This window comes from Alligator mississippiensis, chromosome 1, assembly GCF_030867095.1.
Source record: "Alligator mississippiensis isolate rAllMis1 chromosome 1, rAllMis1, whole genome shotgun sequence".
Classification (NCBI taxonomy): Eukaryota; Metazoa; Chordata; order Crocodylia; family Alligatoridae; genus Alligator; species Alligator mississippiensis.
This window is the reverse complement of record NC_081824.1, coordinates 215,235,518-215,262,992: the sequence shown is the minus strand read 5'-3', so window position 1 is coordinate 215,262,992 and position 27,475 is coordinate 215,235,518. Positions and strand designations below refer to the sequence as shown.

At 42.2% G+C, this 27,475-nt stretch overlaps 1 long non-coding RNA gene across 1 annotated transcript; it reads right to left on the bottom strand.

The window, feature by feature from the left end:
* Positions 1-2,898: 2,898 nt before the first annotated feature.
* Positions 2,899-24,334, bottom strand: LOC132246621 (uncharacterized). Its single transcript, XR_009457991.1, has 3 exons — positions 24,088-24,334; positions 22,992-23,051; positions 2,899-7,260 (listed from the first exon to the last, which is right to left on the bottom strand). It is a non-coding gene; the product is annotated as an uncharacterized LOC132246621 (long non-coding RNA).
* Between the last annotated feature and the right edge of the window lie 3,141 nt (positions 24,335-27,475).

Below are 27,475 nucleotides of genomic sequence, written 5' to 3'. Positions count from 1 at the left end.
GCTAATTGAAAACCTTGTCAGAAGTAGGAGGAAGTGGCAAGGAACTTGGCAGGGCCTCACTCTTTTCATGCAGTCGTTGGTTGCCAGTACTTATGAATGGCAGTGCTACAGTACTTTGCAGAGGTTTACAAGCTATGCCAGTGCTGTCGCTGCAATTATAGAATGACACATTCTCCTCTGTAAACTTAAATAAGAGATGAATATTTATATATTAAAAGCCACATCCTGTACTGTTCACTCAGGTAAAATTCCCCTTGAAGTTAGAGGAGAGAAAGTGAGGTCCAATGTGTGAATTTACCCCTTTTAAAATATACTAGATATTGAAGATTATTAATTCCTGAACAATGGTATTATTCCTCAAATTCCATGTACCAGTCTAAGATTTCTGACAAGAGCAAAGGATACACCTGAGTTATGAAAATTAAAATATAGAAACTTCGTAAGAAAAAGAACTATTGGCCTGATCCTGTCAGCCTTACTCAGATGATTTCAAAGTACCAACACACAGAGGAGCTAGAGGATCAAACCCTATGGTTAGGATTGGCCCCATTAAGAATTACTACAAATTGCCTGATCTGAAATGCTTACATTATGAAAACTATGATGATTTTACATCTGTTAATGAGGATAATGACTAATATATTCAGGCAGCAGACGTGACAGCTGTCTGTATGTTTGTAGGGGTATATATTTTTAGATGCCATTTACTCTACCTCCAAACACATGAACTACTAAATTCTGTTGAAGTACTACAACAACACAGAGACTTAAGGAGGTAGGTTAAATTCCTTTCTATTTCTGTTTCACCCAGTTACATCACTTTTGTCTTGTTATTCAAAAGCTTCCATAAATCTGCCACTCAGATCCTCAGATAAGGGATTTGGAAAAGGTAAATTGCTAATGGCAATGTGAAACAAAATAAAACTGAACTTACAGTCCACAGTATCAACCTTTAAACAGAGATTACACTGCCTACTGCTCCATTTTAACTAATTTAATCACTCTGACCAAACAAGGCTTACTGCTGTTTAGGAATATATGGTTGTACTTCTCTCCCATGTTTCAAAACCAAAGATTTGCAAGATGAACTTGAATTTTAAGACAAAAGTTGCCCCATTAAATCTTAACAGATGTTCCTCAAGTTTAGAAGATTAAGAAAGATTTCAGCATCAGAAATCAAAGAAAATATTCTATGACCTTAAAAAAGGATAAAACGCAAAGCTCTAAACAAACCAAAAGTCCACTTTGACAGCTGCATCTGACTGAATTGATGAGGTGCTATTGATGTTTGGATTAAACTATGCCTCTGTGATCAAGTACTCAAACATAGGATAAAAGAGGAATATATTCTTTAATCCTACCAACTAATTTTGTGTAGGCAGCAGTTAGAGAAAGCAGTGGTTACAGAACAAATGTTGGAAGTGGCTTCACTTTTGCTTATTGACAAAGCTATTTTTATTTCATTAATTCACCCAGTATACTCTCAGAGTTTAAACTAATGTGGGGAAATCTATACAAGGCACAGTATTCTCCACAAACAAATCACTGAAAATTTCAAAGTCATTAAAGGCAGAATCAATAGGATATGATTCTGAAGGGCTAGGAAGATACTACCCTAAAATGTAATAGAAAAATTAGATATTGATTTTTTTATATAATCTTGATAAACAAAGTAAACAACATTGGAGATTCCAATTCCGTTTTTATAGCATGTATATTTCCAAAAAAGGAAAGGGTTAAGAGCCAATTAAGTCAACCGTTAATTATTGCCTTCCATTGTCACTGCGTAACCCTAGATATCTGCCTACCATACCTGCCCCTTCACTTTTCTAAGGCAATGTGAGCTGTAGCCTTCATGAAAAAAGGAACCTTTTGTAAACAAAGATATGCTTCAAATGCTACATTAGAAGGAATAGAGAGGGAAGAAACTTGAAAATAACTTGAGTCAAGCCCAGCCCTGGCTTGTCATTTGTACTAAAGCCAGAGAGGTCATACTAAAAGCCTTGGTATAAATGATAATCAGGCCTGTAGTGTTGTGATTTGTGTGCTATATCCACTATATTTTCCAAGGTGGTGGATTTAATATGCCATGAGGGGGATGTTCAAAGCAACAATAAAAGAAGCTGGTGGCACCCTAAGTGACATTGGCTTTGGCCCTGGAGTGAGTACTTATTATCCCAACCCAATCTATCACTAGCACAGCAACCCATTAGACTGTTAAATAGTACCAGCTCCCAGACTGAAGGGCTGAAGGCTCCCTGATTCACAGATCTGGACCAGCCAAGTACAGTGAGACCAGCAGCCAACTGGGGTATAGACTCCTAACTTGGTTCCACTGAAGTCAATGGCAAAACTATTGGCTTCCATAGGGTCAAGTCTTCCCACCTGTCGTGTTAGACCAGCCTTTTCTGTCTCAACATAGTTATATTTTTAACAAGCACAGTGTCTAGATTGATGTGGAACATGAACATCTAGGTCAAGATCTGCACATTTTCATTTATTGTGGGTGCATAAGAAGTAGAAATAAGCTTTAAGCCCCTAAGACCTGATTGTTAGAGGTGCTGAGCTCTCTCTCCTCCCACTGCCTTTTCTGCAGCTGCATAATACATCTGTGCATGTAGCACCTTGCAGAATTAGGCCCACGGTAACTCGGAGCAGCTGCCTCTATATTCAGGAGAGGCACCAGAACTGACACATTATATTATGAGCATAAAAGAAAAGAATAAAAAAGAATGGACAGTCTCCTCACCTAAGCCAGCAACATAAAAGAAGATATGTTCCTAGTTGCAGGGCAAGATAGGCCATTATCACTTACTCAAGCCACATGAGCTTTGGTAGGTTAGGGAATGAAATGAATCTAAAAAGTCTGTTCCATTTTTATTCTTTTGGTTTGTTTTTCTGTTCATTTATGGTTGTAGCATATACATACATTTAACACTATGACTGGGAAACACTGGATCAGAAAATTTACTACTAGGTATTAACATGCATACACATTAATCAATATTTATATAAAACTATTTCATTTTTCCCCTTGCCTTTCTTCACTGAAGAAATCATACAGAAGATATTGACAAAATAATTAGGCATTTAATTTTATTGTCGGCTTTTATTTTTAGGCTGAGTAAAATAAACAGTTACATTTCAGGCTCCTTTTTAACTCACAAACATGCCTGCTTATACTTTCAGAACCTTAAATATGAGACTAAGAAATACTTCTGATTATATTTTGGAACTGTGCAATCAAAGAAAGATTTTACCATTATACTTCTACTTAGGCAATTCTGACAGTTTTATTTTTGTGTTGCTAGGGAGTTCTGTAAACAAACCAAAGAAACCATGGATCAGTACTGCAATAGCTGTGACAAAATTTCTTAGCCACAATACTGAGAATATGGTCTAATTATTCTATAAACACACTTTGATTTGTTTACTTCAGTGTCAAATTAACTTCAAATATGTAACAACAGTCACTGATTTGATATGGTATACAATACTGCCAGTGACTGCTTCCATTGTAGTGTGTGTAAATCTATCTCTTTTTAAAATGAGTTCATTTCTGAAAGTGTCTGTGCAGTACACTGTGAATACTAAATAGGGAAACACATATGCAACTTATTTAAAAGAGAATTATTTCCAATGAATTTTGCTGTGATCCAACATATCTTGGCTCTGTTTTATTTTTCCTTTTGCACAGTAGAAACAGGAATAACTTTTAGGGAGATTAATAACTCATGACTTAGAGAAACAACTTATAGTACCATTGGAGAAAATGAGCCAAACCGCCCTAATTTACATCCCGGCAACCTCACCAAAGTCCATGGATTTTATAGAGATAAATGCGGGTAAAATTTGACCCATGAATGCCCATTGAAAAACAGTCAAACATTTGCCCAACTGCAAAGAAAACAGATTTCTATTGGTGTACTGAAAAAACAAATGGTTAATTTGAAAGTTTTGGGGACTTTTTTACTACACATCCCTTATTGTATTTGATGACATGAACTACAATCACTGTAAGATACCAATGGCTAATACCGTAGAGTGTCCATCATGCAGAAGGAGCACAAAATGCTATGCCTGGAGAATGTATTCTCCAAGAATTTCAACCCACCAGTGAGATGCAGCCAGTTCTTGGCAGAGCACGCCAGCTGAGCAGCAAAAGTAATTCTAAACAACAAGAAAGAGTGAAGAATATAAATCAAAATCTCTGTTAGTATGAAATGGCATAGCTCTATTCATTTCAGTGGGATTGTGCTAGTTTGTACTAGCAGAGAACTCAGTGCACAGGGACATGTGATGGTGCCCAGAAGGATTTGCTTTTTTTTAGCAAGTAAAGAATTAACTTCTTGCTTAGCTATGCTATGGCATGCTATGGCCTGTGTGTAAGAGGCACAACAATGAGGGAGGGCTGTGGACTCAACACCCAACCAGACTCTCACAGAGGATATAGAACATTCTAGGAAACTCCAGCAATGTGGAATCAGAAAGGGTTAGAAAAACAGAGGCCCAGAAGCCTAAGATGTAGCTTGGTAGCTATCGTAGTGGAAAGGTAAAGTCCCAGAAGCTGAGGGAGGGCACCAGTAGACTTGCTCCACCAACATACAAGGTTTTGTTGTTGTTTTTTCAAGCAGTGATTCTCCAAGTTGGGATTTCTTTAGGAGCCATGTTATTGCTCCCTCTCTGGAAGATGCTTGAGAAGATGAAGTCCCAGTTTTACATCTTAACAAAGAGTTGATTCACAGAGAAAAAAATGTCACCTGCTGAATCCCTGACACCTAGATTTCCCATGGATGCAAAAACTGCCTAGATCCCAACCTGTTTAGTTGGGCAACAGGCTAAGGTCAAGAGGTGGCAGTACAGAACACTTACAGAGTAACATTTGAAATCTTAGGCAAGGTAGGAAGACAATGGAGGCCTTTTGTGATCCTCAAAGCATTCCATTTGTGCCCTGCCACAGGAAGCTCCTGGATTAAACATGTCCATGTCAGAGGCCAGGGCTTTACTACAGAGCTCTGCTACTAGAACTGTGTCAGCCAGGAGCATGAAAAAGAAACCACCCAACCCTGCCTGCTGACATAGCTGTGCCAGCAAAACCCCTGGTGTAGGCAGCATTTGCTGACAGAAGACTGCTTTTGTTGGCTTAGCTAAATTGGGAGATGGTATAACTGTGTTGGCAGAAAAACTCCTTCTGTCAGCATATGCTACCTATGTACTAGAGGGCTCTGCTGACAGAGCTACAGCAGCCTAATGGTAGTCAGAGACTCTGCAGTGTAGAGAAATCCAACGTACATCAGACAAGAGACTGCTGTCACTGAAGCACTGGGGCATACTGACATTGCTACAGCACTAACCTAAGGGGCTGAGCTATCAAAGTAACTCAAAGTGACCCTCAGACATTTTCCCCGTATGCCTGTGACTACTGACTAGGTGTAAGAATGAACAACTGCAGGGAGAGGAGTTCAGGCTACTTTTCATGACATGCCACCAACATAGTCACAAAGTTAAAGCTAATACGAACCAAACTACCCTTCCTTGATTTTAGTCCAGAAAGACAAATCCAGTTTCTGACTTCACCACCTGGCACTAAAACCAGTGTGGTCCTACTATTCATGTACAGCAATCACCATCTTGGCTTTAACTGGGCACTGAACCAGGAGCCTCTTGTGTGAGACTCTACCCAGGAAACACAAAGATAGGTTCTGTAGTTGGAGGCTGCAACAGTCATATTCTCTGTGGCTCTAGCTTAGCAAGAGACATGTAAGCTACACAAACAAGCAGAACACATCTCAGGCAAGATCAGAGTAGGCTGCACAGGGGATGTACATCTCCTTCAAGCCCAGTCATTCAACCTCAATATCAGGAAAGGCTGAGCTGGGAACCAGACCAGGACAAGACCAAAGGTGTGCCTGCACGAGGTCTACCTCATCCCTAGGTATGTAAATGGAGGTGTTGGGGCTGCACAGCTGCCTCCAGTCCTTGGGCTGGGCAGGCAGCTCTCAAATTGCCAATGAAAATCCTTTGGAATGACTATCATGAAAAAGATTTGGCCACAAGAATAAACATGGATGCAGTATAGCTTTCTATATGACTCAACTATAAATACTAGTTTCTTTCCTGACAATGTACCTCAAAACTCCTCATACAGAAAGGCACAGCTGGGCATGTTTTCTCATGGACTAAGAAATCCAAAGAGAAAACATTGAATTTGCTATCATTAAACCAAAACATACTCGGGAGTCATTGAGTCTTAATATATGTAAGGCAGACGTTGTGGAAATTAACAATGAAGTTGTGGAAATTGGAGGTTATTATTACAAAGCCTCTATTTAAGGGATAATGTTCTTGGCAGAAAAGTATATGAGGCAATAAATTGTATTAGTAGGTGACTAAATTCCAAAAGCAAGACTGCATTGGTGGCTGAATAGGTAACCACAAGCACTGTTATACAACCAAGGAAAGGTTACAAGCTATGAGATTTGACCTTTTCAAAAATATATTATTACTTTTCCTACTGTAGGTGGGTGTCTACGAGTTCCATGACTTTTCATTCTTGGATTTTAGAACACAGACTATCCCCATAATGGAAACAAGAGGTATAATTCATCCAGGTCTAAAGGCCTTCAGGCAGTCCCTCCAACCCTTTTATATCCTAAGGTCATCAACAGTTCCTCAATATGAAGATGACAGTCTTCCAGTAAAGAGGGGAGTCATTGGTGAATCCATAGATGACTGAAGAGACCAATCCAAGATCTGTACCATCAACTGTAGGTGACACGGCAAATAGCTCCAAAAAGGAGTAGATCCTTGTGATGTTCGGTAACAGCTCTTTACCTTTGTCTCTCTCATCTATTCCCCTCCATAGTGAGGCACATTTGCTTGAAATGATCAATACCTTGTCGTACATCACAGCACCACTGGGGATAATTTAGTGCTTGAGTCTCCCAGGTATTGATATTAATATTGCATTTATTTAGAATCGCCTTCAAGATGTCCTTGAATTTCTTCTTCTGCCCCCCTTAGAGTAGCAACCGTCAGTAAGTATTTCATACACTTCGCAGAAATAATCAAGGGTGACCTGGAGCTCCTTAATTGAATGGGCACACACAACACAATCATCAGTGTATTGAAGATCAGTAATGGAGGTGTTGATTATCTTGGATATGGAATGCAACCAGTTGATGTTAAAGAGATTCCCACCCATGTGATACTGGATGCTAATTCCAGATGGAAGTCTGTCAGCAATAAGATGTGGAATAGCTGCAATACAGAAGGAAAAAAGTGTTGGTGCAATCACACATCATTGCTTGATTCTGGTTCTAATCATGAAGGGGCCTACTTCTGAGCTATTGTTCAGGACATTGCTGTCATGTTGTTGGGACTCGCGTAGAATCTCCTTAGCAAGGAAAGCAAGTCTATTGAGAAGAATGTGGGCAAGAATCTTCCCAGCTATGGACAGGACTGCAATACTACAATAATTGCTGTTATCTGATCTATTTCTTTTCTTGAATATGGTAATGATCCTGGCATCAAGTCACTGGGAATCTGTTCACGTTTCCAGATTTTTAAAATAATGATGTGTAATTGCTGAGAGCTTTTTTCCACTTTGCTTATAAATTTCAGCTGGTATTTCATCAGGACCACATGCTTCTTCATCTGCCTAATGGCTTTCAAGGCCTCCTGATAAATGGTGAATCTGCAAGGTAGTCTTTAATGGATTGTTGGGGTATGGCTTCAATTGTCAGGACTAGGCTATGTGAGGCTTATGCCTTGCAGCATGGCTAACTCGATCAGCATAACCCAATGAACTAACCAGATCCGGCTGAGCCCTAACCTGCAGAGGCAAGACTAAGTGAGGCTTCTTCCCTACAGCTGTAATAATTGAGCTTTATAAACTACCCAGCACCAGCTGAACTCTAGTGCCTTCCCTCTGCTTGGTTCCAGGTCTATTCTTAAGGAATTCCTCCAGGCCCTGAGCCTTGCTGCACAACTTTTTGGTCTCCAGTCCTTCCTTGGCTCCTGTCCAGGCAACTCTTCTGGCTCCCTGACTCCTGGTTTAATCCTCTGGCTCAATGTTTTGGACTTCAGTTTCACCTTGGCTTGTTTCCTGCCCTCTGATTCATGATTAATCTTTCAGCTCAGCATTTGGACTTTGGTTTGTAGTTTGAATTTTGTGAACTGAAGTATCCTAGAGCAGAGTGACACTGGGTGTTTGTGGGCAACAGACATGAGGCGGGATCTTCTACAGCCCAGATGCCTCCAGTGGGTCCAGCAGGGCAACTCCAAACTAACTGGCACAAGAGGGAACCATTTGAGGTGGGCCCATTTACACAACTCTAGCAGTCAAAAATCCACCTTGTGATGGAGTGTAACTGTATATGCCCGGCTAGAGAGATTACTCGGCAGGCCCAGAGCTACCCTAGGGCGCATAATAGCAAAGTTCATGTCTTTTTTTTCCAGCAAGCTTGAGTTTTCAGTCTAGAAAACTAGGCTGGCTCTCCAGATGCTGCATGACCAACGTCAGAAAGGGTGCCTGTAGACGTGGGGGGATACTGCTCGGATGTACTGTAATTACAGCATGTTGGAGCAGACTCAATTAATCAAGTCTGCTGGAGCATGGTAATTAGCATGCTCCAACAGACTCAGTGCCTTGTATATTCATCATCCCCATGCTTCAAAATGAGGGTAGGGGTGCTTTAACTAAAGCTCATTGAACAAACTTTAGTTAAAGCCCCCCACTACCATTTTGAAGCACAGGATGCTGACTACACAAGACATTGTGGGTGCTTTAATTAAAGCCCCTCACCCCAGCCCTGAGAGCATGTGTGAAGTTGCCCAAAGGCTTTCCTTTTGCCCTGTCTGTTTGGTAAGGCAGTTGCCATTGTTTTTTCTGACATTTGTAAACCTTGCTCCTGTTACCCAGGCTTCTGTCACCTTAGTATGAGCTTACTGGAGAGACTGTTATGGTATTTAAGAGCTATGTGCTAGCCCTGGGGCTGCATCTTCAATTCATTCAGAAACTGCTTCAGATTGCGGCAGCTGCTTTTTATGTGACAAATATCTATGTGGTTAAAGTGTACCACATGTACAAGTGGCTTCCAGGTAAAGTTTCAGGTTCTGCTTTTGACCTATAAAGCGCTGCACAGCCTAGGGACCTGCCTACGTGAGAGACCTGCTCTCTGCCTACATGAAACTGTTACGTAATGCGAAAGAGGGACTGCAGATGGGACATTCTGTACCAAGACCCCTTGATTTCAAAACACCCACCCTTGCATAGTCTGATTGAGCTTCCATTTGACTACCCCTGCGATTGGCATTCTGCAAAGACTCTCTCTTCTCCCTCTGTTTAGACTGTTTAATTTTACCTATGCATTGTCAGTCAGAAGAATTCAACTGAAAAACTACAAGTGGACAAGGGGGGCATGAGCCCCGGGCACTGCCTAAAAGGGGGACAGCAAAATGTAGCTGAGGGGTCCTCATCCTCCCCTCTCCCCACTGCAGTTCTGACAGCCAGGTGCAATGCTTGGTACACGATGGGTGGGGTGGACAGAGCAGCAGCCACAGGGTTGGCACTCGCCAGAAGTCTGCTCCCAAGGAAAGCTACTGCTGTGAGGGGGAGTGTCAGTTAATCCCCTCACCTCTTGCTTTTTGGTGCAGAATTTCATCTTTTAAAATTGCTGCTTGACACATTTCAGCAGCAGCTCCTGCATTAATCCTCACAGCAGCAGCTTGCCTTGTCACGCCTCTGCCAGCCATTCTGTCCTGTTCACGACCACCCCTGCCTAGTTACGTCTTTGCAAGAACGTTACCTACATACAAGAGCCACAGTTTCAAACACTGTTCACGTCACCTACTATTTGGAATAGCCTGCTGCTTTATCTTTATTTTCAGGTAAATTTAAATGCATGCAGAAAAGTGGGAAATCAGTGTTTGTCTCACAGTTGGGTTTTTCAGAATACTTGGTACTCTTTTCCCACTGAAGTCAGTGGAAGTTGTACCACTGACTGTGGAAAAAGCAGTTTTACAAGACAGCGGTGTAGCTGCCTGCAGTGAGTCTTTATATTCCTAAAATTAGGCCAATCCTGATTGCTTTTTGACACACTACCCATGATTTTTACCCCACATGTAAATGGGAGATTGTTGAGTTGAATGGTTTTTCTGGGTGATAAAGATGGGGAAAGTCAAAAGTTTTAACTCAGAAAAGCAACCATAAGTGAAGCTACTTAGATGAGGCTTGTTTAAAGTATGCTAACTTCCGGCCTAGAAAGTAGGTCAGAAATCTTCAAGAAGCTTCCCCCAGAGAAGTCTTGTGCTTCTGGCTTCCTATCAGGCCAGATATGCTGCACAAACAGAGTCGTCATGAGTTAGCATTTCTAGTCCTATAGGAAGAGTCCATTTCTAGTCCTATAGGAAGAGAAGATACATCAACCTAGAAAATGAAGAAGGTGTAGTTGATCCAGTGTAGTTTTAAAAAGCATTTAAGTGACTTGGGAGCCATTATAAGTCATTGGCACTAAGGTTCCTAAGTGCTTAAGTCATAAAAATGGGATTTAAGTGCTTTGGAGAATTTGATCTCAAAACTTTAAGTTTTAGGTTTGTTTTGGTTCCTTTGATACAGATTCCATGGGTGTGTCCCCACATGCAGGGACATGCACTTGCAGCAGCAAAAGAAGTAGCAGCATGAATTTCTGCCGCTACTTTTTGCCGCTGAGCACACCTTTGCACAAATGCTTTAGTGTGCAGCTAAATGCCCCACTTCAGGGAAACTGCTGTTTCCCCACTCTTCCTGGCTTCCACCATGTTGGAGGAGACAGGGCGAAACTCGAGGAGGGGAAATGCTGTGGCCAGCAGGCAGAGCATCTCCAAGGAGGACCAGACTCTGTGTCTGCTGGCACATGTTCCTGTGGCATGTGCTGTGCCCCGCCCCCCCCCCCCCCTTTTTTTTTGTTTTGCTACCAGGATTTCCAGGTAGCAATTTTAGCCCCACACTGCAAATCTGCAGTGCGGGGCATGTTTTAACATGCTGGGTGTGCAGTTTGTGGTGCCACAAAGAGGTTTGCAGCACCAGGGGTGACACACAGGTGCACGTACACCCCCTGCATGTGGCAGTGCACCCAGTGTTGGCAGCGTCTGCAGGTGGTCCGTGATTGCCTCTGGCCGCGGCCGGCAGCGCCTGCAGGTGCTCACCAACCCCTGGTCAGTGTTCATCACCAACCCCGCCCCTGCCGACAGCACCAGCAGCATCTGTGGCAGCTTCCTGCTCACCACTGCTGGGCTTCTGCTGCAGTGCTCTTGCCACTGCTGGTGCAGCCATGCCCCCCCCCTCAGCCACCAGGAGCACAAGTTGTTCATGTGCAGCACTACAAACCACATGTGCCTGCACATCTTGATCTTGCCCACATGGTCAGAGACATAACAAAGCAGCTGTGTGCCCAAGGCAGCAGGATGCACAGGGCAGTGGTGACTTCTACCTGTTGCTGTTCCATCCATGGGATCATGCTGCTGTGGAAGTCACTGATATTTCTCCCTCCTTACCACCCCTCCCCGCCCCAGTAAGTCCCTATCACTGCCCCAGTCACCCCATCTGAGTTCCACTACTTTGTTTTTTATTTCTTCAAAACCATTATTCCTGTCTTGGGTTTAATTACCCAGTAATTTTCTTTTTTTCTAGAAGCTAAAATTTATGTTACGTCCACTAGAATGAAAATAGTTTTCCAAAGTAAAAATGAAATGAGATTTTTGTTCTAAAAAACTGCTTGGCTATAACTTTTACTTTCTCTAGCAGCAGGTGCTTTTAATAAATAACCTAACAGAATCACTATCTGCAGCATAACAAGTAGGAGCAAGTACTGAGACATGGCATTACTAAAAATTAACATATTAGAAAAAAATTAAAAACTAGAATATTTTCAAGTTAATATTAGACCCCCTTGCAACCTTTCCAGTAAAAGAGTACATAAAGGGCTGATTCTGCACTTCTATATTGAGTATAGAGTAAATGCACCTGTAGAAAGTGAACATGAAAATGCTGCCAATTTATAATCAGGCTGTGTAGATTGAGATACATGGCTTTCAAAAGTTAATGTTCTCAGATTTTATCCATCCTGCTGGCTTTTTCCCTTTGGAGGTGAAACAGGAAGCAATGCTTATGTTCCTTGTTAGCCTACAAGACTTCCTACAGTTGAGCGAACACCAGTCAAACTTGCTCAAGTTCATGCTAGAGTAGTCTAGACCGGGGGTTGTAAACCAGGGGTACACGTACACCTGGGGGTATTTGGATCGGTCCCAGGGGGTACACACGGGCAGGCAGGGATGGAGCACTGGCTCCTTCCAGGAGCAGGGTCAGGGTGGGGCGAGGGCAGCAGTGCCCCTCTGTGGGGTGAGGAAGCTCGCACGTGGCAGCCACCACCACCACACACCAGCCCAGTGAGCTTCTCCACCCTTCAGAGGGGCGCCACTGCCCTCACCCCAGCCCAGTGAGCTTCCCCACCCCACCCCAACCCTGCTCCTGGGGGGCGGCAGTGCTCTATCCCCTCCTGCCTGCGTGCCATCCCCGGCTCCCTGCTCTGTGTCCGGCCGCACGCCACTCCCGTGCTAAAGCCCCACACACACACTTGGCGTTCGACCACACGCTAACGATCGCCTCCACTCAGAATTCAGGTGTGCACTAGCCCCCCCCCACACACACACACACTTGGCGTTTGGCCACCCCCCTGCTTGGCGTCTGGTTGCTGGCAGTACTTAGACCAAAAAAGGTTGAAAACCCCTGGTCTAGACAGTGTAACCCTAAAGCCCCCGATACATGCTCACTTAAAGGTGCCATGAGATCTGAGCCCTGATCCCAAAAAATACACTACCTGCCATGTTACATGTGCGTCATGATCCCTAGCACCAGGCAAGATGGAAGGCCAAGTGCCCAGAGCCCTGCGTGATCCAGTGTGGTTCCCAGGGCCAGGGCCAACAGTCAGCTGATTGTTGGCACCAGCCCTGAGGCAGCCCTGCACATGCCACATATTCAATTTAAGGCACCATATAAACCATACATAAAAAGGTTCTACATTATGTGTGGAATATTTTTATAGCTGGTTTGCCATTTTGTAGAGCACATGAAGCAGCCTTGCCATTTATGCTGTGACTAACATTAATTGAGGCACAAATGTAATGTGTGGAAGGGCCTGTAAGTGGGTTGCCTAGTGTCAGAGCCATCCTTTGGATGGGGGGGGCAAATTGGGGCAACTGCCCCGGGCCCCACGGAGCCAGGTGGAGGGGCCATGGCCCCACTCCTCACAGTGTTAAAGGGGCTTCACACCCCGCTACGGTCGTGGCTGCCTAGCATGCTGGTTTCTGCAGGTGAGATTTGCTCCCTGAGGACCTCTTCAACCAGTCCTTCCAAATAAAACCCAGTGTATTAGCCACAACCAAACAAACAAATCAACAAGCAAAACCAAAACCAGGTGCCCCATCCCTTTGGCTCTAGCCCTAGCACAGAAGCCTGAGCTTTCCCTGTAGCAAGTTTGTTATTTTCACAGCTAGCCTCCTGCTTGCAAATTGTTCCTTCACAGTTTCCTATCTTTCTGCTCTCTCCCTTGGGGTTTTAAACTCCCAGTGGGACACACCTTCATGAAAATGCCATGCAGCTAAGCTCTCTCAATAGGGCTGACTGTTCCCTCTTAAAAGGCCAGGCCATCCTGTTACAAAGCCCTAAGTGGCCTCTGCAGAAAACCCTGTAACAACACAAGAGAATCATGGCTAAGAGAGATATTTAAACCCTAACATCTACTCAGTTTGGATCCTTTCATTCTTGTCCTACCTGCCTATTAAAGGGTCAACATTAACCAATTATTGCCCTGCAGGACAGGAAATCCTCTGCTGGATGGGTAGCATATACTAAGAAGAAAGTTGGCTTCCTGGTAAAACATGGAACGAAAACTCCTGAGGTTTGAGTTTAATTCCTAGCTCTGCCACAGATTCTTTGAGTGGTCTTTGCCAACTCACTTGTCCTTTCTATGTCTCGGTTTTTCCTTGTAAAAATAGGTTAACACTACTGTCCCAGATCCACAGGCAAAAACCACTCTAAAGGATTCTCTGCATCCCCTTAACATGGTGGGGGAGGGGGGCGCTGTGTGAAATGTTTCGGAGTCAGTGACCATTAGGAGCTTAGCTAGAGCAGGTTTGAAGGCCTTCCGCTGAGGGAGCTAGCTGTGACTGAGGGGTGGTTGAACCCAGAAGATTGCCACAGGAATTTTTTATAAGGGCTAGGTGGTAACTGAACATATGAGGGTAAGGATTTTGTCAGTTTTGTTTTACCACACTGTTGTCAAAGCATTTGATTACTTTTTTCTTTTCTATACCACTTATTCTTCCTTGTAATAACCCCTTTTGTTTTTCTGCTACTTTACCCAAATGCTATGGTAAATCATGATTTCTGGGCAAATGAATAACTTGTGCATACCTATTCAGCAGAATGGAGGACAATAAGCTTATAGAAAGTCAGGGTGTATGTCTGGGAGCACCCTGAAACCCAGGATTTTTTCTTAACTACTTTTTTTTCCCCTCATCATCTGTCTATTGAGATTGTATTCTGTTTGGCACAGACGATTTTCACTGCAACACAAACAATATAAGTATATAGTAGGGCTGTGCAAAGCTTTGGTCGCTGATTCAATTCGGTGGAGATTCAGCCTGATTCGGTGGCCAAATCTCCGAATCCAAATCGAATCAAAGGACCCTTTAATCTCTCCGAATTGAACTGGAGAAATTCAGAAAGATTTGATGATTTGGACGTAGACACAGCTTTAAATGCTTTTTCTACATACCTCTAGGTAGCAGGTACCTCATGAATGCTGCAATGCTGGGGTGCATGAAGCATCCCACAGAAGTACAGAGAGCTGTCCAGTGGGCTCAGCAGCAGACCCAGAAGTGGACCAGAAGCACTTCTTGTCCACTTCCAGGTCCGCCGAAGAGCATGCTGGGGTCCCCTGCGTGCCCAGCTCGAGACTGATGCCTCCTGGGTCTGGGAGGGCACCTGGGGTTCCCCTGCGGCTGATCGCCGAGCATGAGAGGGACCCCCCCGCACTCCTGTGAGATGCTCCATCTGCCCCAGCATCACAGCATTCATGAGCCATGCCTGGTACCGCGAGGTACGTAGAACAAATATTTAAAGCTGTGTCTATGTCCGAATCACTGATTCTCCGAATCAGCATTGAATCTTCAGATTCGGATTTGGCTGAATCAAACTGGGTACAGTAATCTGAATCAACTAATCAAATCACTGTCCCTGATTCGGGCCAAATCTGAATCCGAATCAAATAGGGCCCATTTCGCACACCCCTAGAGTAGGACATCTAATTTAAGACAGAAAACAATAGCAGTAACACTACCACTAAGGGAGGGAAGAGTGGATCCCTTACTGGTAATAAATAGACATCTTTATCTCTAAAATGGTTTCAAGTTGGCTTTGATCAACTTTGGATTTCCCTCTATTTCCTCAGACTTGAGGGGCAATCACAAGGCAGAAGAAAGATACATTGGAGGAGGAACCCCAGAAATACTGTGAAACTATGGAACAGTTTACTTTCAAAGTAACAGTTTTCTTTTCTCTTGGCTGCTTTATATCATCCTAAAGTCTTATCAAGAAAGATAAGGAGCAAATTCTTTGCCTTTGGACCAGACCATTGGGTTCTTTTGGGGGGGAAAAAATGTCCAGATGCAGCTCTGCTCCAAGGTATTAACCCACTCCCTGATGGAGTATTGTCTCTCTATTTCCTCCCTTCCCAACTGTGCAAACTGAACAATGAACTATGCTTGCACTCCACCTAGTATCAGATTTAAGTGCTGAAGTTCAGGCACAAACAGCAAAGCATACCCTTGACTTCAGCTAACCTAGGCAGCCTTATACCAGTTGAGGATCTGGCCCCATATGTATGTTTGCCGAGGTTGACATCTTCCTCCTTGGTTATGAGGGCAGATTTTTTTTCTCTTCAGTGGGAAAACAAATGAATAAAATCTTTCTCCCCTGATTCCCTGCGCCACTCTGAATACTGGGTAAGGGGAGAACATTGGTGGGAGCCTCGTTACAATATTAACAATGCAACGCTCTGAGAGAACTTTCTTCACCAGGCAGATCTTGACAGGCTCAGGAAATGGGCGGATGAGAACCTGATGGTGTTTAACACTGAAAAATGCAAGGTTCTCCACCTTGGGAGGAAAAACCTGCAGCATGCGTATAGGCTCAGCAGTGCTACACTGGCTAGCACTACAGATGAAAGAGACTTGGGGGTCATGATTGACCACAAGATGAACATGAGCCTTCAGTGTGATGCTGTGGCTAGTAAAGTGACCAAAACGCTGGCTTGCATCCATAGATGCTTCTCAAGCAAATCCCAGGTCGTCATTCTCCCGTTGTACTCGGCCTTGGTGAGGCTGTAGCTGGAGTACTGCATCCAGTTTTGGACTCCACAATTCAAAAAGGATGTGGAGAAGCTTGACAGGGTGCAGAGAAGAGACACGCACATGATCAGAGGTCAGGAAAACAGACCTTATGATGACAGGCTGAGAGCCATGGGTCTCTTCAGCCTAGAAAAGCACAGGCTCAGGGGTGATCTGGTGGCCACCTGTAAGTTTACCAGGGGTGCTCCTCAGGATCTGGGGGAACATCTGTTCACCAGAGCGCCCCAAGGGATGACAAGATCAAACGGTCACAAACTCCGCTGCGACCAATTCAGGCTGGACATAAGAAAGAACTTCTTCACTGTCCAAGTCCCCAAGGTTTGGAATAGCCAGCCGCCGGAGGCAGTTCAAGCACCTTGAACACCTTGAACACCTTCAAGACACATTTGGATGCTTATCTTGCTGGGATCCTATGATCCCTGCTGACTTCCTGCCCCTAGGGCAGGGGGCTGGACTCAATGATCCTCTGGGGTCCCTTCCAGCCCAAATGTGTATGAAATCACGTGTCTATGAAATCACCAGGTTTCCTCACCTGTGCCGTGCTGCAATGAGCTCTTGGCCATCCCTGGTATAGCCATTGCTGTTGAGAATCAAAGCAAAGTACACTAACTTGTTCTGTTAAGATTTCAAGCCTATTGGAGTGGCCAATGAACAGAGCAGCTATTTACACTATTACTCAGATAGAAAAAGTCCTCAGAAAAACATGGCATTAAATTGCCCAGAGCCTTGCTGGGAGAATCGTTACAAATTACTGTACTGCGATTCAGAAAAAAAAAACAACTAACAGGTAAGGATTTCTATTTCTGCACCTTCAGTGAAGTAATTTGTAGCTGACAGGATCTGACAAGCATCCCATTGGAAAAAAAAATTACCTCCACAGATGTGCCTCAAACCCCCTGAGACCATCAAGGCTGAGGATAGGGGAAATGGTGCTAAGATCTCTATGCCTGAAGGTGCAATCAGATGCAGTAAATATGTTCAGCAAGTAGCATTTTGGAAGCAGTGTGTGGAGGAGAAGAAACAGCTGCCTTGTTCAAATCTATAGTTGAGGCTTCAGCTGGATCAAGCACATTCTTAATTCAGCAAGGTGAGGAAGGGCTCCAGTGAAATAAGATTATTCCTTTTAATTTCTAACGTACTGGAGTCTGGCCTTGAACTGTACACCCTCTGACATCATCAAGCGCTGGCACCGACTTCAGTGGACCCAAGATCAAACCTTCCTGTGGCACTAAAAGCTTTCTACCCACACTAAGGAGAAAAAAAACTTTCTGAATGGTAAAATCATTTAATTCTGAAAGAATGGCCTTTCCAGATTTCCAAAAGCCCACTTCTTTTGTGTGTGAGCACAGCTGGGGACCAAAATTTGGAAAGTGATTTCCTAACTAGCATGGACTTAAAAAGGAAACTAAGTAGGAAGGAAGGCGTAACACCCTGCCCCCTGGAACACGGTCAAAGGGAAAGATGGGATGGGTTCTCTAATTGTTTGCACTCAAGTAGTGGCTACCAGCATGGATTTACAGGTGAGCCAACCAAACAATATGAAGGAAAACGGATAGAACAGGCAAGTGTGGTAGGACAGTGTTCAGCTTCCAGGATCAGGGGTCAAGGCTGCACCAGAGGGGTCAAACCAAGTAGTGAGACTCGCATTCCTAATCCAAAACACTATCCATTTTCATAGTTCAGGTCAGGCCAAAGGTTAGGAGCCAGGAAGTCCAGAGGTGTTGGCCAGCCAGAGCCCAAAAGGCTCAGCCCATTCAGCTCTACAGCCAATCAGCTCGGAGCTTGCAGCTGGTGACCATTCTGAGAGGGTAGATTGCCTTCGAATGCTCCCCAACACCCCTGAAAGGGAGCTATGCCCTAGCAGGAAACTAAGAGTTTCTGCTAATCAGTAGAACCTGCACTGAAAAAAAGTAACTCTATGTATTCTATTTCAGGCCCCTTACATTATAGAGGAAGGGAGGAGGTGTCTAGAGCAGGGGTCAGGAACCTACAGCCCACAGAACCCTTGGATCTGGCCTGTGGAAGTGGGCCTTCAGCAGCATTTGGCAATGGCAGGCACGTTCTGCGAGTGCATTGCATGTCCTCTGGCCTGCATGACATTCTGTGTACTCCGAGATGCCCATCAGCATTTTCAAAGACATTCCTGGAGGGGGACATTTCCAGCTAGGTGACAAAAGAGTAGTGAGGACAAGGTCTAAACTTATAAGATGAAACCAGCGTCCAAGCAAATCATTTAAGAAGTCTGAATGGCATTTGTGCACACTGGGGGAGGATGATCTAGCAACCTGAATTCACTATAAAAATGGCCCTGGGACTCCAGTGCCAGAGGGAAGGGAAAATGCTGTCATCCATGTTCCCCTGTAAATCAGTGGTTCCTCCCTTGGCTGGTTTTGGGGTCCATGGCCTGTTTGTAAGTGATTTCTTAACTGAGGAGCAAAGTAGATCACACTATCATGAGAGGGGCTTGGTCTAACTGTCTGTGTCAGGAATGTTAACAGTTTTGAGCAGGGTAATGGATACATAAGGCATGCCCATATCACCTCTGGATAATGCAAGGGAGCACTACAGTGAAGCATGGGAAAAATGCAATGTAGCTGTCCTTTGTGCAGCACTGTCTGCCAACAAGCATGTCCAAGACATAGTAACATCCCAGTGCAGTTCTAATGATTGCTTTATATCCTTTTAGGGACAGTACATGCAAAGCACTGTCTGGAAGTGGTATAGACATGCCTGTAGAGTTGAAAGTGAATTAGGAAGACTGTCAGTTGGAGGGGCAAAAAAAGACATCTGAATCTTGCTGGAAGAGGGAAGGCCTGAGACTCATCCATGGTATTTGGGTGAGAATTGTGCTGATCTGCTGCTGGAATGCTCTCTGTTCAGAGCCTCTTTCTAGCCATTGCACAAGTGTAAATAATAGTAGATGGGGCAATTTAATGAGCCTTTGTCTGTTTTCCATTCATTTTTCTTCCTTAAAAGAAATAACCCACCTCTCTGTTTACCTTCCCTGGCTAACCATTGGGCATGGTGCCACACTTGGGCTTCACTCTCCAGCCTGGAAAGGCAAAAGGTGATATTCACTCCTTGCTTAATGCTGACAGTTTAAAGCCAATTTAAAAGTCTTCAAAACCTATTTTTGATCGGAAGGAAAATGTTGTTTAATTGAAAAGTCTCCTTTTCTGGAACAGCTGGATTTTCCTTGAGCTGCAGCAACTTCAAAAGGATTCCCAGTAATGTCAGAGCCTCTTAGGTTTATATATGTCAGCATCAGGAGAGCTGCTACAGGCTTTCGTCTCCTGCAGATTCCTAAAGACTATATAGAGTATGAAGATTCATTTGAAATGATATAAGTGCTTTAAAAACCCGAAGGAAAAAAACTGTGAAAAGAAACCTTCACCCTAAATAGTGAGTACTGAGGCTTCTGCCATAGATTGATTTCCATAGCGGATGGGTTTTGGGGTTTTTTTTTAAATTACTACTTTTCCTTTCTGGTTACCTAATTTGCACAATATGCAAATTGAAAATAGTTCCTGGACACAACTAAAAACATACTGTTAAGACTGCAGCAATATTCCACTATCATTTATGTGCTTTACATCTATGTGCAGATAGAAAATGCATTTAGGCATACATTATTATACAATAAAGTATGCCCTGTCATATCTCATCATGCTTGACTAAAAGTTTGTAACCCTGGCATAGATGGCATAAAATAAGGATGTAGCAGTGTATGGCTGGACCTAAGGTATTCTCTGCCAAGCCAAGCAATGACTTAATAAAACTGCTGTCAAATCCAAAGTCAACAAAGCACTAGGAGTAAGATAGCATAGCTTTTTAAAATTATAGATCAACTCTGATGCCTTAAAATTCAGGACCAGTACACACTTTGCCATTTCTATACTTTGTTTAAAATCCATGGCATACAATATCTTCAGAGCACTTTCTATGGACTAAAGAAAGTGAGAAATTAATGGAAAAGAAAGTAAGCTCATACTTAAAAAATGGAGTTCTGCTACTCTGCTAAAAAGATGGCAAGCAAGGAAGAACTTAGCTGACTTACTGACTTAGCTGAACATTGGAATTGATGACATGCAAGGGGTTTTTGTGATATCTTTTACCGGATCAACTGTATTGTTGGCAGATACTGAATAAGATTTGGGGCATGAAGTGTCCAGTTACTGTATTAGTAATGTAGGGAAGGGCTGCGATCTGATCCTAGGAAAACCTATTCCACATCATAATGGGCTCATATGCACAACATGAAGAATGATGGTCCATGGCTTCTCATGGGCCAGATGAGTCATCTTTGGCAGTGGAGCAGCAGCTTGTCAGCATGGCTGCTGTAGTCACTGCGTCAGCGCAGTTCCACAACCCAGGAAGTGAATGCTGCCAGCAGCAACCAAAGACCCTGAATGTGGCAGTGGGCAAGGAGCTGAGGGGCGGTGAGCAGTGGCATCAGTCATACTCTGAGTTCCAGAGTTGCACCAACGCAACAGTTCTGGCAGTCTCACCGGCTGCAATTTAATCCCTTGTGGGTTGCCACGTGGACAGCCATGGCTTAAGCATTTAAGCCTGGGGCGGTGAATCCCTGTTTCATAGAGGTGCCTAACTGCTGCTTAAGAACAGGAAAGAGGCAGGATTTGAGATACACGCCACTCTCCAGCATTTCCTACTGGCCAGCTGAGGCAGTCCCCCACTCTGCCTTATGAACAGAATCTCAATTGTAAATGCTGATCTGTACCCATTAAAAATATAATTAGCAAATACTCCTGACTTGGGGTTGAGAATTCCACTCCCAAAGTAGAGTGGGACCTACATTTTGGGGCTTGGGAACACTTGTTGTGAACAAGCCTAAATTCCTTCGTAAAACTCACTATTAATTCCTTATGCCTCAGTTCCCCATCTGCAAAAGGGAACAGCCATACCTCACAGCACTTCTTGTAAGGGTAAACATTATCAATTATTATGTTGCATGAATACTGGAGAGGGCCATATCGGAGTATACCACAAAAGACATGAAGAGACAATCCTCTAAAATACATCTTATAAATACATAAATATTTAACAGCAACTTATTTATGGAAATCCCATGCACAAATACATGTAAAGACCCTTTTACAAGGCTGCAGTACTATCACTGGATTGTGCTAGCTCAGTCTAACCAATATGTTTACTTCATGGTATGTTGAACTGATATATTTCTGAATAGCTTTTTGTTTGTCAGTAAATGTAGGAAGGGAGGAGTTAAGATTAAGGCAGTCCTAAAGCCTAATCCTAGGGCAATTAATTATATAGCTATGCTACACATACCAGCCTAAATTTATCCCTGGCGTAATTCTATTAAGTGAGTGAGTTTGCAGCAGAGATGACTTTGGTTCACTGTACTTAAATATTTTTTGTATTTGATACTCATGGCTGTATTTATGTCCAAAGCAATATGTCTCTTATTAGAAACATAAGTCTTAGCAGCATAAACCCTGAATGCATGGAACATTTAGCCATAAAAATATCAAGGGTCTGATCCTGCTTCCATTGAAGTCAACTGCAAAACACCCATAAACTTTAATGGGAGCAGAATCAACCCCCAACTTTTCTGGCCCTTGGAGGAAAAGCCACGTTAAGAGTAAGAGGTAATATCCCTATAATGATGAGTCACTCTCTTTGCAGTACATAACATTTTATGAAGTAGAGAATCACTTTCCCTAAGCAATTACAATTTTGAGAGCGTTTTTCAGGCATTGGAGGGCTTCTGTGCTTCACCGCCACGCTGATATGAATGGCTGCAGCTTTACAATGTGGCTGACTGGTTATTTACTATTGTAAATAATTTGTGAAATTTGATTTACTCGGTAATGGGAGATCCTAGCTGGATAATAAAATACATGTGAGGGTTTAAATGAACAGGATTTTTCATTAAAGTTTTTATACCACTTTTTCAGCTTCTTGACTATAAGTGTCTGTCAACTATAAATGGGAGCACTTGTTCTTCCTATAATAAAGCAGAGTATACCTTTCCTGAAACAGGCTCCCTTTAACTTTGTCATCTAATATTTACTGTAGCAAGGGAAATAACTGGATACATAATAATGGAAGCAATAGCACCTTCAAAACAGTGGTCATTCTTAAGAATGAAACACCCTTAGCTTCCCCTTAGCAGTACTTCAAGCATTACTTCTAAAAACATGAGGGCATTTAGGGAAAACCACAGACATGGAGGGAAGACATTTTGTTATCTGAAGCCAAACTGGCAAGATTTATGGGTGAGTACCATACAGAGAAGCATCACTAAAATGTGACAGCTTAAATTTGCTGTTACCAAATAAAGGAAAATGGGTTTTGTTGCTTAGTATTCAGTTTGCACTGTGGAATACAAAGAATTAATTATTGTGGGCTAAGCCTCCCAGCCATCCCTTTCTGTTCAGGAAGAGAAAATACAAAGAAATGAGTATGATATTGATTGACACTTGCCTCCTTGGTGGTTTTTTCTCTTTTTATTTTTATTCCACCCAGAAATACTATATAGTAATTAAGCAAAACTACATTACCTTGACTACTTGCTCTCTCTAGTGGTCATCTCTGGGAATGACAATGAGAATAATTTGTCCCTGAAAAAGTTACATAAGATATTTAGATTTTTTTTTATTATTTATTTTTTAGAAATCCAATACAATTAAGAAAGGACTATTTAAGAATATACATATCATTTTACATCCCACTTTTTATTGATGACAATCAGCTTCTCTCTTCAAAGCCTTGCCATCTTACAGTCAAGCAAGAGATTGGGTGGGAACACTATATAGGAATGTCTGACTTCCCTCCAAAAAAATCTCCCACATCTGCTAATTGGACTCCCTGCTGCAATTCCTGACCAGGTCAAAGAGTATTTTAGGCATGCAGCCAATGCACAAAACAACTTTAGATGGTGAGGAAAGGGGAAAGCATTTAAAACATTTGTAGTGGTTCAAGCATTATAACTAAACCCCAATTTGGGGGTTTTCTGACTTCTTGCCATGCAGGTGCATTATAACTGAAAATAGAACCATTCCAAAATTCAGAAGCATTCAAAATGATACTTCCAATCCTAACAATAATAAAAAACCACTAAGTGTTGCACAAATATGCAGTTTTTTGTTCACAAAGGAAAATGCAGTTATTTTAGCCTGAAAATCTTCTTATTAATCGTAACTCCTATATACAGATTTCCATAGAGGAAATCTAAAGTTGCTTTAGAGTCTTTCCATCTGAAACCCAGCACCACTGTGAATCCATTTTTAACTTTTCCCAAGAATGGATTTCAGTACTTTGAATTATGTGCTACCAGAACTGTAGAAGGTGACTTTAAAATTGTGAAGGAGAAGTAAAAGTTGTATATCAAAGTCTAAAACACAATGTAAAATAAGATAGAACTGCTAATACAAAAAAGCATCAGACAAGGTGGTATGAAGTAAGTTTTCTACAGAACACTTGCATTAGGGTTATTTACATCCAAAGGTTGGCCTACATGACACTGATGCACAAGTCTTGTGCTTAATGACATTTATAACTCTATAACAATATGTTTTATAAAAATTCCTGCTTAAGCTTAACATTTCCGATTATGAAATAGACAATAAAGTGATATCATGAAGGCAAAGTTTGTACCTTATGATTTGTCATTTCACTATAAATAAGTGCATTTCTTCAATCAATAGGCATGATGAATATAAATGCAAATGAACCTTGAATCTCTTCAATTATTCTTCCTTAGGATTCATTTTCCTCTGAATTTTCATCATACTCAGACCAAAATCTCTCCCCTATAAATCAAAGACAGGCTTGTCTTGTGATAACATGTCCAATTCCTATAACAAAGCAACACCTATCATTAAAAATAATACTTCAGTGCTCAATTTTCAGTTTACAGCAGTACAGCCCTGTTTCAGGTGATGGTTTTTGCTGTTTCCTCTCTCCCTGTTCCCATACATCTCCCATTAATGCCATAGAAATCACAATAAAATCTTTTATTAAAAACCAGTGTTTTACTTTTAAAAAGGGTAAGTTTAGTAAAAGTTTAACTACCCCTTAATTCTCCTGGTCCAAGAACAGGAAAAGAATATCCTGTTCAGCATGCGACTGACACTGTGCTGTCAAGTTGGGACCAGGCTGTCAAGCTTGAATTCAAATCTGGATCCAAAGTGCGGGGGATATCTTTTTGGGTTGGGCTTCTCCCCTATGTCATGATTTGGGCCCCAGTCCTGCCAACACTTGCTCCCATGCTTGACTCAAGTGTGTGTATCCTTGCACTATAGTCAATGGGACCCCTCAAATAGTTAACACAAAGCACTTGTGTGTGTGTGTGTGTGTGTGTGTATCTGCAGGACTGGAGCCTCAGTGTGGTGTTTCTCAGTAAAAATGCCTTCTCATTCATTCCTTCCACACCTGCTCTGCTCACTTGAAGATTCCTGAATATCATTCATCTTTTCACTCCATTGTCTTGGTCTTTATGGTATTCAGTTGAGCAACTTTATCATGCTTTTCTGGGCTGCTTCTCTAGATTTATGAGTCCTCTTGCCTTCCTTTGCTGACACTATCATCTTGTGAGCTGGTATGGAAGGCATGAAGGCAGAGAGATAATCAGGCAGGCGGAGTGGCTTGAATGCTACTCTTGTTATCTCTTTATGCATTCTCTCCTCAAACTGTTTGACTGACCTGCATTTCAGGCACCCTTGGGCTTGGGATTTACATTTTTAATATTGGGGGTTTGTGACGTAGCTCCTCTTGTTGTTTAATTGGTATCACAGCAAGTGTTTTCCCTTCCACAGAAATAAATCTCCTCTAAAGCTGCCATTGCTCATTCTTTTGTTCCATCCTCATTTGAAATGGGCTCAGCAAAGCCTCCACACCACGATAAATAATCTTCAACTCTCACTTTTTAAAATCTGTTGGTTTATGCTTTAATGGCTTTGATGGGCTTTGCTATTTCGCCTTGTTACTCAAACCACTTTCCTCATATTCCTAAACTCCGTGTTTCCACTCATCCTTACCACTTCAGGCCCTTTGATGCTGAAAGGATTTATTTATTATCCAGAATTCTTTCATAATTTTGGAAGCATATGTTTTTAAATGACACCTCAATACATTGCAAGGTGTTTTCCTAGTCTAGAATCTACGACCACATGCATTCTTTTTGGTTGTAAAAAAATACCAAAAAACATATGGAACTCTCAGGGAATCATTTTTCCAATGAATCTACGTCACTTCAAACAATAGAAATGTTGCACTGATCACCAGTTTAATGTGATTTGGAATAGCATTATGTTCAAATTCAGTTGTTAGTGATGTTAACAAAAGCTAATCACTGGCAATAGCAAATTTCTGGGAGATTACTGCCTATGAACTGTAATTCTCTGTCTTCAATACACATTGCAATTTTAAATTAAACTAATTTGGAGAAGTGTAGAAAATGTCAATCTGGGTAATAGTGTATAAACATGTTGAAATGTAATAGAGAAGGATCAAGAACAAATAAAATAGTCTGTATAACTTTTTTCTTAAATCAATGTTGACACTTTCTCTGGACCTATGCAGATCATGTAACTCTGAGTCCTTTCTTTACATATTATTCTTATTATGCAATTATAAAAATGTTTAAAAGTGCAGTAACAATTTTGTCACTCGCTCTTTTTAATATTCTTCTCCAAATATTTGAAAGTATATAAAAAGACATTCAACGTTACTAAAAGTAATATTAGCCAAAGGCACTGTACTCTGCCTTCAAGCCTATGCCTCGGTTCTCTGAAACATGCAGTTGTATGTGTGAACAGAGTATTGCCAAATTCCTCTGTGCCAAACTCCTGACATGCCCAGTTGCTCCTATTCCCCAAAAAAGCTATCACCATATTCAGATGTTCTGTTTGGTTTTGATGCCATGTTTCCAAAAAGGGATGTGATTTGACCAAAACTTAGCCTACAGTATAAGTCAGTAGGAGTCTGTCCACTCTCCACAATGAGCTTTGGATCAGGCTTTGAAAGGGATGGTTTGAAAGTCATGGGACCAACCCAGAGTCCAAATTTGCTCCCATTGACTTCATTGTGGGCTGGATTGAAATGATATTGGACATAAATTATTTAACATAAATTTAAAGTAACAGTTATTTGGTTAGGATAGGACTGGGCACAATTGCCATTTCCTATTGTGTAGCTGGATACTTTGAGCCTTAATCTGTCTAAAGTAGGTTGCACATGGGTTTGTGTGGACAGACACCAAACTCTCCAGCCTGCTTTCTGTGACATCACTAGAACACACAACCCCATTTCATTGGCTTGTGCTGTAAAATTAGATGATGACCCTCAGTATTCTTGGATTTCTGCAGCATCACTGATCGCTCACACCTTACAGTTCAGTGATATTTTGAGAGTCACAGGCTGATATTCAGGTTTTGTGGGTGGGGCCTATAAGAGGAGGCAGAAAGATAAAGTAGATAACCTTGGCTCTGGGGCCGGAGGCAGACTATTTAACTATACCCTTGCCATTTTCTTAATTATTAATTGGGGATAATCACAATTATTTTACTCTCTTATGAAGGCAGAGATTATGAGAATTAGTTAATGCTTGCAAAGTGCTTTTGAAGTTTGAATTGCTTTTGAGTACAAACTATTGGTGTTGTATTTGAAACATGAGAACAAACTCCAATACTTTACCACATCACTTTGTACAGACTGGCCTTTGGCAAATATTGGCACATCAGGTGACAATTCCCAGCTCATGTTTAAATTATAACAAGGAAGAACTTGAGCTACTGCTCTGGGCAAAGAAGCCAAATTGAAGTACTGTGCCAGAAAGGCTGCCAGATGTCCTTTCAGAATATTTTGTTTTTTTCTGTATGTATTAGATAAACCAACATGTCTTGGGGTTAGTCACCTCCCATAAGTCTTCCTTGTTTGGAGGATGAGATGTCTTAAAAAAGCAGAAATAAAATTCAGCATCCCCATCAAAATGCACTGTAAGCTAGATCCTGTTGCCTACTGGGAATGTGATTCAAAGATGCTG